At 39.8% G+C, this 14,721-nt stretch overlaps 1 protein-coding gene across 2 annotated transcripts in view; it reads right to left on the bottom strand.

Annotated features, from left to right (window-relative positions):
* LOC146653097 (3',5'-cyclic-AMP phosphodiesterase 4C-like) overlaps positions 1-14,721 on the bottom strand; it is a 114,501-nt gene that overhangs the window by 59,861 nt on the left and 39,919 nt on the right. The gene's annotated exons all lie outside the window — the stretch shown is intronic.

Below are 14,721 nucleotides of genomic sequence, written 5' to 3'. Positions count from 1 at the left end.
CATTTAATGTAAGTAGTTTATATGACTTTCAGTTTAATTAGAATTAATCTGCGTGTAGATGGCAACAGATTTGCGCTGATATATCACAGCTAATGAATAAACAGATTGCATTGAACTGCCAGATTGACCCCAATCAACTCCACACCTGATTGCTGTTCTATCTTGATGTGCCAAAGTTGCTTTGAAGACAATAAATTGTGAGTAGTTGCAGCCCTTGCCCTGATATTTGAACAATCATTTTAAAGAATGCAAAATCATTGCACATGGTCACGTTATTTATTACATGTCTATTCAGAAACTGATTCAGTGGAAGTATGTATCATGTTAAGAACCCCCGGCGATCCTTAGAAAAACTCAAAACAGCTTTGCTAACCAAGTAAGCAATGCATTTGGCTTTTTCAGAGTTTGGAACATCATCTTGTGGGGTTAATTATATCAGCACAGGCTCAACTGTCTCCTCCCTGACCGTACATAAAGCGTTCATGATTCATGTTTCCAGTGTCTTTAGCTGTCTTTTAAACATTTCCCTATAGTCTACAGTATTTTTTTAAAACTGTTTGTCCTGTGCTACCTAAAGTTCACTGTGCAAATCTCTATTTTTTATGTACGGCTCATTTTGTTTAGACCATAAAACTCTTTCTTAATGCTGACAAAAACTTGAGAATAGGTGAATTTTCATCACAAAAACAAACACTTGTTTCAACACTGGTAAGTAGCACCAGAATGTGTTACTAAAGCTGAGGAGTGTTAATTTACACATGTCCAATCTGCTTCTGTTACCATTATACTACTTCATGCGCACGATGTGTTTGTTCATCGGCAGCAGCGAGAACAGTCTGACATGTCGTCAACCTTCCAGTTAAAATGGAAAATCTTCAAAGGAAAACAACGGCTCTCTGAAAATCTCCAAAGATATTAATATTGTCAAAATTAATTAATCTTCGCTTTATCTGAGCTTCTTCAGTATGTGTGGCAGTACCTGTCAAGACTGAGAACAGAAGGTGGCAATGTACTTCCCAACAGGAATATTCAGCTCACTGCACAATAAATTACTGAGGCAGAATCTTTCATGTGTTTATCCCATTTGTCTGATTCACTTTTTCAGTCATGTGTGACATTTTTTCAGTGCCAGGATTCTCTTTTGTGAACAGTAATATATGCTCTCTACAGCAAATAAACTGCTGTAAAGGTTAAGCATCCATTCACGAGACTCCACAGGGAGGGAGAGCTGATCCAAAACAATGGGAAACCACTGACGAGTAAACCTTTTCCAAAATGGGGCAGCTCATTTATAATGTCTCAAACAGAAGGTCAAACTTTTCTTCTGGATGAAGAGCCTTTGAGAGCAATATCATCAGGGGTTCTTGGTTGTTTGGGAGACCATTTGTCTCCCATGAAAGTAAATAAATATCATGATATTTGGAGGCCCAGGGTACCATTTTTCTTTATGTCATACCTGTAAAAGTAATGGAAAAAGGTATCTACACTGACCTTATTGGTTAATTGCGATATTTAAAATTAACGCAGAAAATAATCAAAGACACTGGAGAAAGGTTGACTGCATGAGCTGATGTCCCACTCTCCATCACTTTGTTTCCTCCTAAGTATGTCCTTTGTAATTGCAAGGGAGTGACAAAACTTTAGTATTTAGTAGCATTTACCAAACTGTACTAACTGTAAAACTGCATTAAAAAGACCAAATATTCATACATCTTTTCCCAGAGTTTGTGCCTTTCTGCTGTGCCTGGAACCATTTAATCCATAAATTGTTAATAAGAATGAACTCATCTGGTTTTGAGATACAATTCAACAACATGAGAAGTAAAGTGAAAACACTTCATGTTGTGGTGGTGAGAGGAAAAATGACAGCGCATTTCTTCATATTTGGCAAGGAAAATAGGAAATGGATTTATTAAACATGTGCAAACATAAAGAGAATACAGTATATGAGGAATAAGGCAAGCTTTCTTGAAATTTCTTCAAGTAGTCTTCAGGAACAGTTCTCCAGGTTTTGTGGAGTACTTACAAAGTTCCCCTCTGGACATTGGCTGTCTTTATTACGTGCTCTGTCAAGATGATCCCACACTGCTTCGTTAATGTTGAGGCCCGGGCTCTGGGGAGGCCAATCCATGACTGATAGTGCTCAATTGTGTGTTTTTCTATTCAAGTATGCTTTTACTGCATTAAGAGTGTATTTGGCATCATTAAGCCAGAGATAATCAGATGCTTTCCATATGGATCTAATTCTGACAGTACTTTTCTGCATTCACAATTACATCAATTGTAACAAGATCCTCTTTAAAAATTGTGCCTTGGCAGCCAAACTTTCATTGAGACCATTTCTGATAAGGCTTTCATGAACAGTAGTCGATCAACTGAAGGGGCGGGTGAATTTCAGGTCCTGGTCTTGTTTCTTAAGGATTCAATTTTCTGGTATCTGAACACGCTGTAGATAGTTTTTTAGGTATGAGATATGCCAAGTCTTTGACTAACAGCTTTTTGGGAATCAGCTCATTGGTGGAAAAATCCTATTTCATACCTGTCAAACTGAGTTATCTTTGGCATGTTGCTGTGTAGACACAACACTGGTTCATTGCTTGAGTCAGGTGTTTTTTTAATTATTCATAGGTCAGTATTAAGTAACTTGGGGCAGGGATAGCTCAGTAGGTAAAGTGGTCGCCCCATGATCGGAAGGTCGGCGGTTCGAATCCACTTAACGGCTACCCTGAGGTACCCCTGAGCAAGGTACCGTCCCTACACACTGCTCCCCGGGCGCCTGCTTAGTGGGCTGCCCACTGCTTCACAGAGTGAATGGGTCAAATGCAGAGAAAAACAAGTAATTTCCCCATGGGGATCAATAAAGTATCCATTATTATTATTATTATTAAACGAAAAAGCCAATGATCTGAAAATGGGCAGGTGTAATGGTAGGAAGACCTTCAGAAATCCTGGAGAACTCTGCTAAAGGACACTTTAAAAAATTAGAAGTCTAGCTCCCTGGAAGCACAATATAAAGAAATGTGGCTCAACCTGCAATCGTCATATTGCCATTTAAAATGATTTAGCACCCAGTGAATGATGACAGGTAAATCCAGCTAAATGTTACATAGTATTGAATCCTAGAAAGCTTGCCACAATTACAATAGAAAATACCATAGAAATGAGTGGGACACTGTGCAAGTGTGGGACTGCTAAAGAATGATTTACTTGGGAGCTCTAAGAAGTAAACAAATAAAGCTTTGAATCCATATCCTGATTACCCAGTGATGCGTGGAGAATCTCATATGTAAAACCCACCCAGCAATGTGTCTGCTTGTGCTGCACTGGCAGGATTTCCTTTCAAATTTGATGTAGTTATTTTCTGGAAAATGCAAAGTGTGTGAACAACAAGAAAAAATGTAACACTCCTAAGAAACTAAATGTAACTGGATGGAGAATAACATTTTCATCTGCCTCCATAATCCTTATGTAACACATATACTGTCAGTTAGACCAAACAAAGTACTTGAGACATACTATAGCCTGTAGGTAAGTACAGGTAGAAGTGAAGACGCTAGGGTGTCGCAAGCACTTCTCTTACAAACAAATTAAATCAAGATGGACAAATCCGTGTGGCTATGGTTGCCTTATCAATAATAATGGCATACAGAAGTAAAGCTAACAGGAGAATGGTATAGCCAGTAACTGCGGGAGCCGAAATATGAAGCAGAGGCCACCTGAGCAAACTGACATTCGCTAATGTCAACAAACATCTACGCTCAGACCAAACATGTAGCAGTAAAGCTAACAGGTGTAGTATCACTTACTTTTTACAGACTCACCTGCTGCCATTCTTTAGAAAATGCAAACATCAGAATCAACACTAAATACTATTCAGCAGGCCACTTGATTTATTATTCACCGTGCATGACTATCACACTGAAATTAATGTCACCAGAAAACATGCCTCTGGTGCATTGTAATGTTCTGTATGCAGCCTGTTGTTCTTCTAAAGAGCAGTTTCTAACTTGGAATGAATAAATCCCTCTCTTTAGCAATGCACGTTTTTGACACAGCTCAGCTCTCAGTGGTAACAAGAGCTTTCTGCAGCTGCTCCTCAACAAAGAGCATCACCACGACACCGGCTGCCATCGTGGATGTTCCATCATGGCTTCAAAATACCAGCTGTTGCCACTCCAGTTAAGCAGTTTTTCTTGCTTTTGCCACTATTTAATGTGCTGCAATCTAGGATGGATAAATTGAACTGAAAATAAGGTGAAGATTTTCTTCTATCCGCCCTCCTTTGTGGCTGACAAAGGAGCTTTAAAAAGCTTTTTTTGTGCAGGCTCCGTGTGTTCGGCTGTCTGACAGTGTTAGTCTGTCATGGGGATTACTGTCAAGTGTGTGCGCAGTGTTCCTCCTGAAAACCTGAGAGTGTAAATAAGAGAAAAGAAAACCCTTCAAGAGGCCTGCGACTGTGAAAAATCCTATAAGATGTTACAGACCTACCCTAACCTGATGGTCATAGGTTACAATCAGTGTGAGCATGCTAAAGATCAACTGCTGCTGTGCTTATGGGAGGGCAATTATTGTTAAGGTCATAAAAAAGACTGAAATTTTATTGACGTGAAATATTCTCAATATTGCTATCACTGGTTGGCAATAAATCAAGAAGACAGCGAGAGATGTTTACTGACCCCCTCCTAGAACTAAGAGACAGTCTGCATGTACGTGTTAATTAATTTCTTTCTTGCAAAAAAGCTCAGCCATCTTTGTAATTCTCTCAGCAGCTGGGTCAGGACAAGGTATACACATAACAGAGTGCATGTTATTTGTAGTTTTGCGCTCTTCAGCTTCATAGTTTCTTTCTGTGTATAAAAGAGATTTCCTTATGCCAAACAGGAATTAAATAACATCTGATCAACAGCCCCTCAACCAGCCTTCTTTTTTAACAGCTTGTGATTTAGGCCATTTATGTGGGTGTATTTCAACACACAAGTCTTCCAATGCAGCTTTAATTCTGTTTGCAATAAATGAAAACACAAATTATTACTTTAATCAAACAATAAAAATCTCCCAAGGCAAAGAGTTTGATTGATGGCTACGCAAAGCAAATATCCCAGACCTCCTACAACACAGACGCTTGTGGAGGAGACGTTAAGTTGGATTAGGAAAACCAATTAATAATTGCAATAAGTCTTCAGCTTCATATTGCTTCTGTACAATAGCCAGACAATAACCCGAAATGAACAGATTGCAAACCATTTTGACAATGTTTTACTTTTTTTTTTTTTAAAAAACCTTTCCATGTTTTACTTCTAATGACATAACTCTGAAACTTTTGTTTCTTCATATTTTCTATTACATATCTGATTTTTACAGGGCAAAAAGAAAACCGAGCACACCAGACGTGAGCTGGAGGCTACTCATTGTCTGCTCCACGGTCTCTTTAGTTTCTGACAATTAAACGGATGCATCACTGTTAATTTGGCAATAGCACAAAAATGATTAACATAACATTATGAGTGGCAGGGGGACTACTGTCTGCAGCCAGAAGCCCAGACCTTCCAGCTTAAAACAGGAAGAAGAAAATCATCCAGTTCTGCTTTGTATGACTAATCAGCACAGTGATTCCCCTTGACTCAACACACCAACAGATCTGCATTGCTGTGATGAATCACAGTCATTATGCTTACCGCCTCCTGTTTTGCTCCTAGAACTGATCTGTAGTCCATGCTTCTCATATTACCGGTCAAACTAAAACAATTACAGATATTACAGATGTATTATTTAGACAGATTATTTCTGTGTGAAGTGGCAAAGAGTGAAAGAGGAAGGTTACAGCAGCTAACAGGAAAGCAGAAGGCAAAGTGGCAAGTGTCTCCAAAATAACTTCATTTAAATATACAGCTGCTACAGCTCACAGTAACACATGTCGCTGTCACAGAACCCAATACAGATAGTCTCGATTTTTTTATAACATCTTTTGTATAGTTTTCTGTCTGTGTGAGGGCTGCAAAATCATTGTTTATTTATATGTATTTAATTTTCAATTCAGAACACCACTCAGGTTCAGATCCCCTCTGCGAATCGTGGTGAAGAGAGAGCTGAGCGTAAAAGCAGTCGATCTACATCCCTACTCTCACCTATGGGTTCACGCATATGTTACGTTCCCCTAAAAGGGTCCAGGCGGTGAGGGGGAAGTAACAAAAAGTGTCCGGGTCAGAAAAAGGAGTCAAGGAGGCAAAAGGGTTAAATTAAATAGTTTTATTAAAGTAGCTCAACTAAAAGAGACGGACAAGCCGCTATCACCATTTAAGAAAACACAAAACTCAGGCGTTGGTCAATAAAGTAAAATGTAAGCCAAAAAGAAAGAGCAGCTCACCAGCTGCAAACACGGACATGCAGCTCACTAGCTGAAAACCACCAAAAAACACAGCTCACTAGCTGCAAACACAACAAACACTCAGCTCACAAGCTGTAACCACACTAATGGCACTCTGGCCCAGAGCTCACCTTTCCCTTAAATACTTTTAATTACTGATGTGAGTCAGCTGTGTAACAGGAAAGGTGGCACCTCAGGCAGAAGAGGTGGTGGGACACGCCCACACAGGCACCTTCAGGAGGAGGCCCTGCTAGGGCCGTAACACCCCCTCTCATAAATACAAACCTATGGTTTGTCAAATGATTATGATAAACAAAACCACAAATCAAGTCCGTAACTGTCACATCAACAAATTGAAGGCTTTCCACCTACCAAACCACATAGCAACGGTTAGGCATTTCCTGCGGAAGCTGCCAACCCCATCTCAGTGGGTTCACAACATTGACAGAGAGTGGCCCCAGACCCTCGAAACAGTGTCCCATGTGATAGCCAGGGCTTTGAACCATCACATGTGGAGAACCCAGCAGGCAGCTAGTGGGCCTTACTGAAACACTTTGCAGACGATTCCTCAAGTCACCGGTACAGGCATGTTTGTTAGCCAGGGTTGCGGGTCTTACTGGTGGTTTTATACACAGTCTGTCCCCCTGCAGGTCATTTTGAGGACCTGGGAAATTGTCAACCAATGGCAGCTCAGGGTTAGTTGACCTCTTACACTGATTACAGGGCGCTACTGAGCAATTGTGCTCCAAGTTTAGCCTTTTACTAGGCCTGGCAACCTTGTCGGTTTGAGAACCACGACTGACTTTTCTCAAAGCAGGCCCTTTTTGCGTTGAGTGGGCTTTCTGTTTGAGTGCCAGTTTGACACAATTGGCAACCACATGGCCAGGCTTGTGACAGAAGAAACACAGTTTGGGCCTAGATCTTAAAACCATAACTGCATTTGCCTTGTTAGCTGGCCCACTCTTACCTGTCCAGGATGGATATCATGTCCTACAGCACTTGCTTTATGAGTCAGCTTAAACTCATCTGCCAAGTTAAAGCCCTCTGTTCACTTAAATAACAAGCAATAGACTCAGGAACAGAGTTTTTAAAGTCCTCCACCAGCATAAGCTCACGTATGGACCCCACATCGTTAACCTGGCTTGCAGAACACCACTATCAAAGAGCTTTGCCTTCTCCCTAGCGAAGTCAAGATAGGACTGACCCTGTGCCAACTCCAAACCTCGAGTGGCTAAAATGAGCTTCCTCCAAAGGGTGGCTGGCCTCTCCCTTATAGATAGGGTGAGGAGTTTGGCCATCAGGGAGGGGCTCAGAGTAGAGCCACTGCTCCTCCACATCGAAAGGAACCAGTGGAGGTGGTTCGGGCATCTGACTATGATGCCTCCTCGGTGAGGTGTTCCGGCCATGTCCCATCAGGAGGAGGCCCAGGGTCAGACCCAGGGCACACAAGAGAGATAATATCTCTTGGCTGGCCTGGGAACACTTTAGTGTTTCCACGTACAAGCTGGTGGGGGCAGTGATTACTATGTGGCAACATGGCCACATAGTAGGGTGACGATTCAAACCGTCAACTTCAGATTGTTTTAGTGGGGAACAGTCTGTAAAAACAAGGCTAGACTTTGCATAGGGATAAAATAATTTCCCAATCAAATGGTTTATGTGATTTCCTTCTTAATTTTTTCAAATTGCGTGATATCCAAAGCCACAGCATCCAAAATAAAGCCATCCCAATATAGCATTGGGAACTCGAGAAAAAACTCAGCTGATCTCAAGTGAAGCGAAGGTCAAATGGCATGACTTGTTTTGAAAGAAGTTCCTTATTAATTAAATGGTGGCATCATCGTCTCAGTCCCATCCAATAATTCTTGGGAGAGGAATGTTGCAACTCATAACGGACCACATTATTTTGGAAGCTGTTACCATCATTTCTAATCTCTCTGTATGAGAGAGTTATTAGCCTGAGCTATTAAACTGGCATAACAGATTGGCTCCTAAATGTAAAAACAAAAAAAGTTGCATGGTCATGCAGTGACATAACAGCATGTTTAGAAACTGTTGGCACAGGTGTGTGCGCCATCTGACAGTTTCTTTTTTTTTGATAGCATAAAAGATGAAAACGACAACGGAGACATGCAATTTTCCTTCTACCCTACCACTGCCAAGGGTGGTAAAATAAATTAAACAGGACGTGCTTCAGCTTGAGGTCAGTACAAAGACAAAGATACAAGTCTGTGCTCGAGAGGATGGTTCGGTAATTCATTGAGGTTTATCAAGTGCTCCTGCATTCATTTCTCTGACCTGCTGTACCACGACTGAATCAGCGGGCACTGTATGCACACAGACGAGCGTCGCTTTACTCATCTCAAGAGCTCAATCGCTGAGCTATCGCTGCTCTCCTGCCAGATGGATCAGAAACCCTATTTTCTACTGTGATTGCCAGCTACTTAGAAATGCTTGGTCACCTCACAACCCACACTACTGCAGATAAAGGGAAAAACAGCCTTTAGGTTTTCTTAGTAATTACAATCAACATCGATGAGAAAGTAACTTCCATTTGTTGCCATGTCATTTAAGGACTCAAATAATATTTCTAAATATTTATAGTCCTTGGCGTTATGCTTCTAATGTGAAATCAGCAAACAAACAGTATGTGTGTTGTATCCTTCTTGCTGTGAGGTCACAGAGCTTGCTGACTTTAAGATTTCACCACCTGATTGTGTTTTGCGGATCCGTCTTCTGTCACTGGAGAATTAATAAAAGAGATTCTTCACATTACAGATAGCATCTGTTGACTCATTTAATTTTTCACTTTCTGTTTGTCTGGCAATTATAATTAATTGTTGCAGGCTGACTGGGAAGCAAGCCACCGTGGGTAAGTCGCTATTTCAAGATAGAGCCTTCAATAAAAGCGCTATTTCAATGTTATGCTGCATCACAAATATGCCACAGTAACAGGGCTCTTTATGTTTTGGCAGGAAGAGGACAAGGGATAAAATGTGTAAATGTCACGCCTGACACTCATTTCTATTCCCTGTCTAAAATTTCAGGCCATTATGTGGTTGTTTTATTGTGAAGTCACCGGGTTTACAAAGAATGTCTGATCAAATGGCAGAAAATTACAAATTCAGGTGAGATTTTTAAAAACGGGACCATGAGTAAAGAAGAGGATTAGGGAAAATGAAAAATGATTTCAACTCCTTTCTCGGAAATGCGCATTAAGGCCACTGAAAAATTTTCATGAAGATAAAAAAAAAAAAAAAAATCTGAATTCTCAAAGTTAGAACTCTGACTTTAAAAGTCAGGAAAACTTTAAATGGCTCTAATCCTTTTCTGTACCCAATTGTAGGTTGAGGGAGAAGGTGATGAATTCATCTGTATGTTTGATTAATTTTTACTTTATAATAAACAAACTCTGTTAGTGGAAAATAAGGGCTTCGTGGAAAATGTTATCTTTTCTCTGTGTAACTTAATAAAAGCTTCCTTGCCTCCTTTCCTTTGCATTTATTAATTTCCCTAATCAAATAAAATGTAACCACCCTAATTGTCTGTATAAGCGCGCACGCTTCAGTGAATCAATCTGTTGACAATGTATGAGTCATATTTACCCACAGTTTTACAAAGGATAGCCTCAAGGTAATTTATTTTTCGACACTTGAAATGAAAACTACGAATATTAATTTTCTTTTTCAGGAAATTATGACAGTGATGAACTTATCTTTGAAAGCATTAGAGCACCATTAAACATTACATCCTGAGTAAAATTAACAAACAAGTTCATCAAGAGGGCAGCAACAGCGGTTTCCGAGAAACACCTGACCCGTTTCTGAAACAGACGACACGACTCACTGGGAAACGGGAAAGCACTGTCATCTCTGCGTGTGTCCGGACACCAGCTGTAAGCAAATGCACCATAAGCAAGAAGGCAGCAATCGTTTGTTAAATGGATGTGCCTTTACATCACAGCTATAAATCTGAGTTTAGGACAAACAGTTCTGCCAGAGTCAAATCTACATGAGATGAAGAAATGAAGGTTTGCACTGTGTTTCCCATGAAATCAGAGAAAGTTTAAGGATCCAAATCGACATGTTTGATCTCCCAGAGTAAAACGGTGTGCTTGCTATGCTGGCCCGAACTACCACACCCTTTGATATGAGTGTTAGATTACTGGAAAGTGAACAGACATCCTGATATGTAATTAGATTTAGTTAGCTGCTAAGTTTAATTATGCCTTGACTTGAGTCTACCCATTGTCCTAACGGCCCGACTGTGATAGCAAGACAACAAGATGGCAAAAAGTCAGTGCACAGTCTGCAATGTTCATTTTTTAAATGTTTATGCACAAATAAACAAAGCACAATGCGCTAATTGTTCAGCTTTAAGTCGACGGTGGGCACAATTTTTTAAAACATCTCTGCAGTCTGATTATGTTCTGGCTCCATTTCTGACAGATACTAACTGTGCCTGTGGAAGAGAACATGACTGAGCATTGTTCATCTAAACCTTGTAGGGACATGGTAAAATGGATGTTTCTGTGTCTGCTCTCAAACTAAACACACCATCATGATGTCAGTTTTGAAGATCTACGGTTTATGACATAAGAAGCCATGCATGGTCAAAAAGACTGAGGTCAAAGAATGAATATATAAATATAATGTGGCTAAAAGCATATTAATGCAGCCAAGCAAATAAATGAATAAAATAAAAGCTGATAATCAGGAATCAAGATACGTAAACATTTGAAAAGCACAGATGGGATCGCAAACCTCAGAAGCAGTGTCCACTGTTTGTCTTCATAATCAGAGACAACTTTGAAATGTCAGAAAATGTGCCAGATTTTCTGTGAGCTGCAGGTTGTTGTGCTGGTAAAACAATTAAATGTGAGGCTCTTTCATAAGAGACAAAGCAAGAGGAGGGGCCTTTGCCTTGCTTTATTCTAGCTAGCATAAATTAAATCCATTATACCTTCTGAGTCTTTTTAAAGAAACTTAATAAGCAATGCAGGCGCGGAGGTACACCTCCACCTCTTAGGGCATTTTAATTCATCAGTGTTCTTTCAAATACATTTTTAATGTCTGTCTTCTGTGCAGTGGATTAATGCATTAAATATATGACAAGGTAGACAACGCACTGTACTTTGACACGGATCCAACAATGAACGAATGAATGTCACAAACGATGACTAGGTACATTAGGAAAAAACATTTGCTAACAATATTTGCCTGAATTTGTTAGCTCATTTTGTTTTGGGTGGATCCAAGAGCCGAAACTGGTACATATGCTTCATCTTTTGATAAAGCCTATTAGCAATTTTCAAGATGGCTGCCAAAAAAAAAAAAAAAAAAAAAAAAAAAAAAAAAAAATTATATATATATATATATATATATATATATATATATATATATATATATATATATATATATATATATATATATATGTAGTTGTTTTATTTCCTAGACGACCCTTTTGAATTATTTTAGTGTGAAATCATGTATGCCCCATCACGTAGAAGTCAAAAACAGCTATAAGCTTTTAAAAAAAATTATTTTAAATCTCAGTTCTTTTGAATTTTTTAAATATTATGTTCATTTCATCACCCCCGTACAAATGCGATGTCACAGTCTTCATTTGCGTGTGTTGCGTGTTGCCTAACAGTGCCTGGTTAAATATACGTCACCTGTATGTAATTGAACTATAAGCAGTGGAACTTTACTCCATTCATGACTAAAACTGATGAACGTTTGTGCCAGCATGATAGAGCTGAACCAGAGGAGTCCATCAAGAGTCACCGAATTTAAATTTGAATGTCTAAACCTAGCTGTATGCATGTTATCAAAAGGATGGCTGTACAGTTCTTTGTCTCTAGACCATCGGAGCGCCATGTAACATTTGTGTCATTATAGTTATTCTGTGTGACTAATTTCACTTACCTATAGTCAAAAGCATTTAAAAGGTTAAGAGTAAAATCTGGTAATTTAATTCTGGAGCTGTTTCATGGAAATAATGACAATATTGGAATTTTTAATGTTGAAAATTCAAGTGGCTAATGGGATTTTTTATTTTTTTAAATTACTGGCTCCAAAACCTCGCAGATTTTGCTCGTATCCACTTATGAAAATTGTTTCAGTTTACTGAAGCCAAATAACAGCAGGAGACCCAAAGAATACAGAAATGTTAGACGTAGTTTTCTAGCTCTTTTGTTTAAAAGAAAGCTCCAGCATCCTGACCCTAATTGTTATTGGCTAACATATTTGGTGAAAAACAAACTCAAAGACTGAACAGTGTCTCCGTGGACCACTCTGATTGTTTGGCTGACAGTGTAGAGGAAAAATGCAGGCTGCTTCGCATTGCCTCTGTCAGCCTTTCAATAGACTGCAGCGATAATGAATCGATGTTCCTGCCACTGAACGCTCATCTTCACCTTTTACAATAACAAATCTCTTCCAAGCCTCTCCAAAAGGAGAGCACTGCTGACTGATAAATTAACCATTTACTGACACTCTGTAAAATTCAGACACTAACGAATTCATGTCTTCGCCAAAAAGAGACACAGTAACTAGCATGAGACTTGTTAGAGTAGATTCATTATCAAAGAGCAGAGAAATGCTCAGTAAACTGAAATTCCCAAAGGTTTTTCAGCTTCCTTCCTTGAAATGACAACACATTAGCTGTTATTGGATGGTGAAAACACCGACCCATCAGCACCCTCTAATTTCACTGGAAAATCCTCCCCTGCAGGGGTAGCAGTGGTTAAATGGTGTCGATTAAGTAATGGAAGTTGATTGATGCAACATGCACATAATAAGTGGCACCTGCAGGTCAGCTCACACAGCAGGTATGAAACATGACAACATTGCTTTCACTAATCTTTGCTGTAGTGATGGAGCCAGTCCTCTTTGGGTCTTTTGTCAACATGAGACTGGTTAGATAACATTCAGCGAAGCTGCCCCTTACTCTCTGATAACCTAGTGGGTAACCCTTCATGCCATTATCACTGGAAAGCAGGGCTCCATAGCAACGAGTGTAATTTTTCAGTATCACCCCATAAGAAGTGCTTTCAAAGCAGCCCATTCCCGATTCAAGTTGACCAATTCTCCAGATCACAGTTTCTTTTCTCACTACTCATGGCCTGGAGTGTGGAGCCACTGGTAATGCATGAACACACTGCAGACCTAATGACGTGAGAACATCCTGTGGCCACGAAGCCAAAAATCCATTCCCCCTGGGAGCTGACACACTCGCATCAACAGGACTGTGCTGCTGAAGACCCCCGAGGAAGACAGTGCAGCCCTATTTGTTAATTCATTGTAATTCAGCCTGAAGCGCGGCCTTCAGCCTGACAAACAATCCACTCTGTCATGTCCATCTGGCCTCTGTCTTTCTGTGCCATTTGTGAGCCAGTCAGCAGGACCGCAGTTACACCTATTAACAGTATTAGGTGAATTTCAGAGTTGTCACTTTCACCAAAAGACTAAAAACTTGAAAGGCATTTGTTCTTTTGATTAATAAAGAGAAAATTATTGAACCTCCCAAGGACAATGATGGCAAACAGAGTTATCATCCTGCTGGACCCCCTTTTGCCTTCAAAAGGAAAATTGCCTGAAGACCTGAACTCTTTCATGGCATGCATTTTCAATTTCTCTTTGCTATTCGGGCTGATTGGGACCTGATGAATGTAAAAACAAAGAATTACCTGATTTTTTCTTTTTTTACCTGAGTTGATTTTTTTTTTTTTTACCTGAGTTTTGTTTCTGTGAGAAATGAGATCCACAGATGAGGACATTCAATTTAAATTTCGATAGAACAGTGGCAGTATAATGTCCTCGTAAGTGGTTATCAGGCCCTTGTAGAGCAAAATGAAATATCTTGGTTTAGACAACCCAAAATGTGATGTCCACATATGTGGACACCAGGTCCTAGGAGGTTAAATCTTCCTAGCGTAGATTCAACAAGGTGCTGGAAACTCCGAATTCTCAGGGAAGAATTTTGACAAAGTTGCTGCTGATTTTTTGGCTATACATCAGTGATGTTCTCCTCTTTCACCAAATCCAAAATCCAAAGTGTGCTGTATCATAACACCACCAGATCCACTGATACAAGCTGGGATGGATTGATGCTTTCATGTTGTTTACTCCAAACTCTGACCCTACCATTCAAATGTTGCAGCAACAAGGCAGCATGATCTTCTGCTACTGTAGCCCATCTGCTTCAAGGTCTGACATCTCCGTTTTGGGCCATTCTCTGTAAACCCTAGAGTGTGGGAAGATTGAGGAAGATCAGCAATTTCTGATATACTGAGACCCACCCATTCAACACTGACAACCATCCTGTTCAAAGTTATTTAAATCCTCCATGACGAT

Source organism: Rhamphochromis longiceps, linkage group LG15 (assembly GCF_057381845.1).
Source record: "Rhamphochromis longiceps isolate RC_006_pf linkage group LG15, R_longiceps_female_GT1.1, whole genome shotgun sequence".
Taxonomy (NCBI): Eukaryota; Metazoa; Chordata; class Actinopteri; order Cichliformes; family Cichlidae; genus Rhamphochromis; species Rhamphochromis longiceps.
Note: the sequence above shows the minus strand (reverse complement) of the source record. Positions and strands in the feature narration are given on the sequence as shown.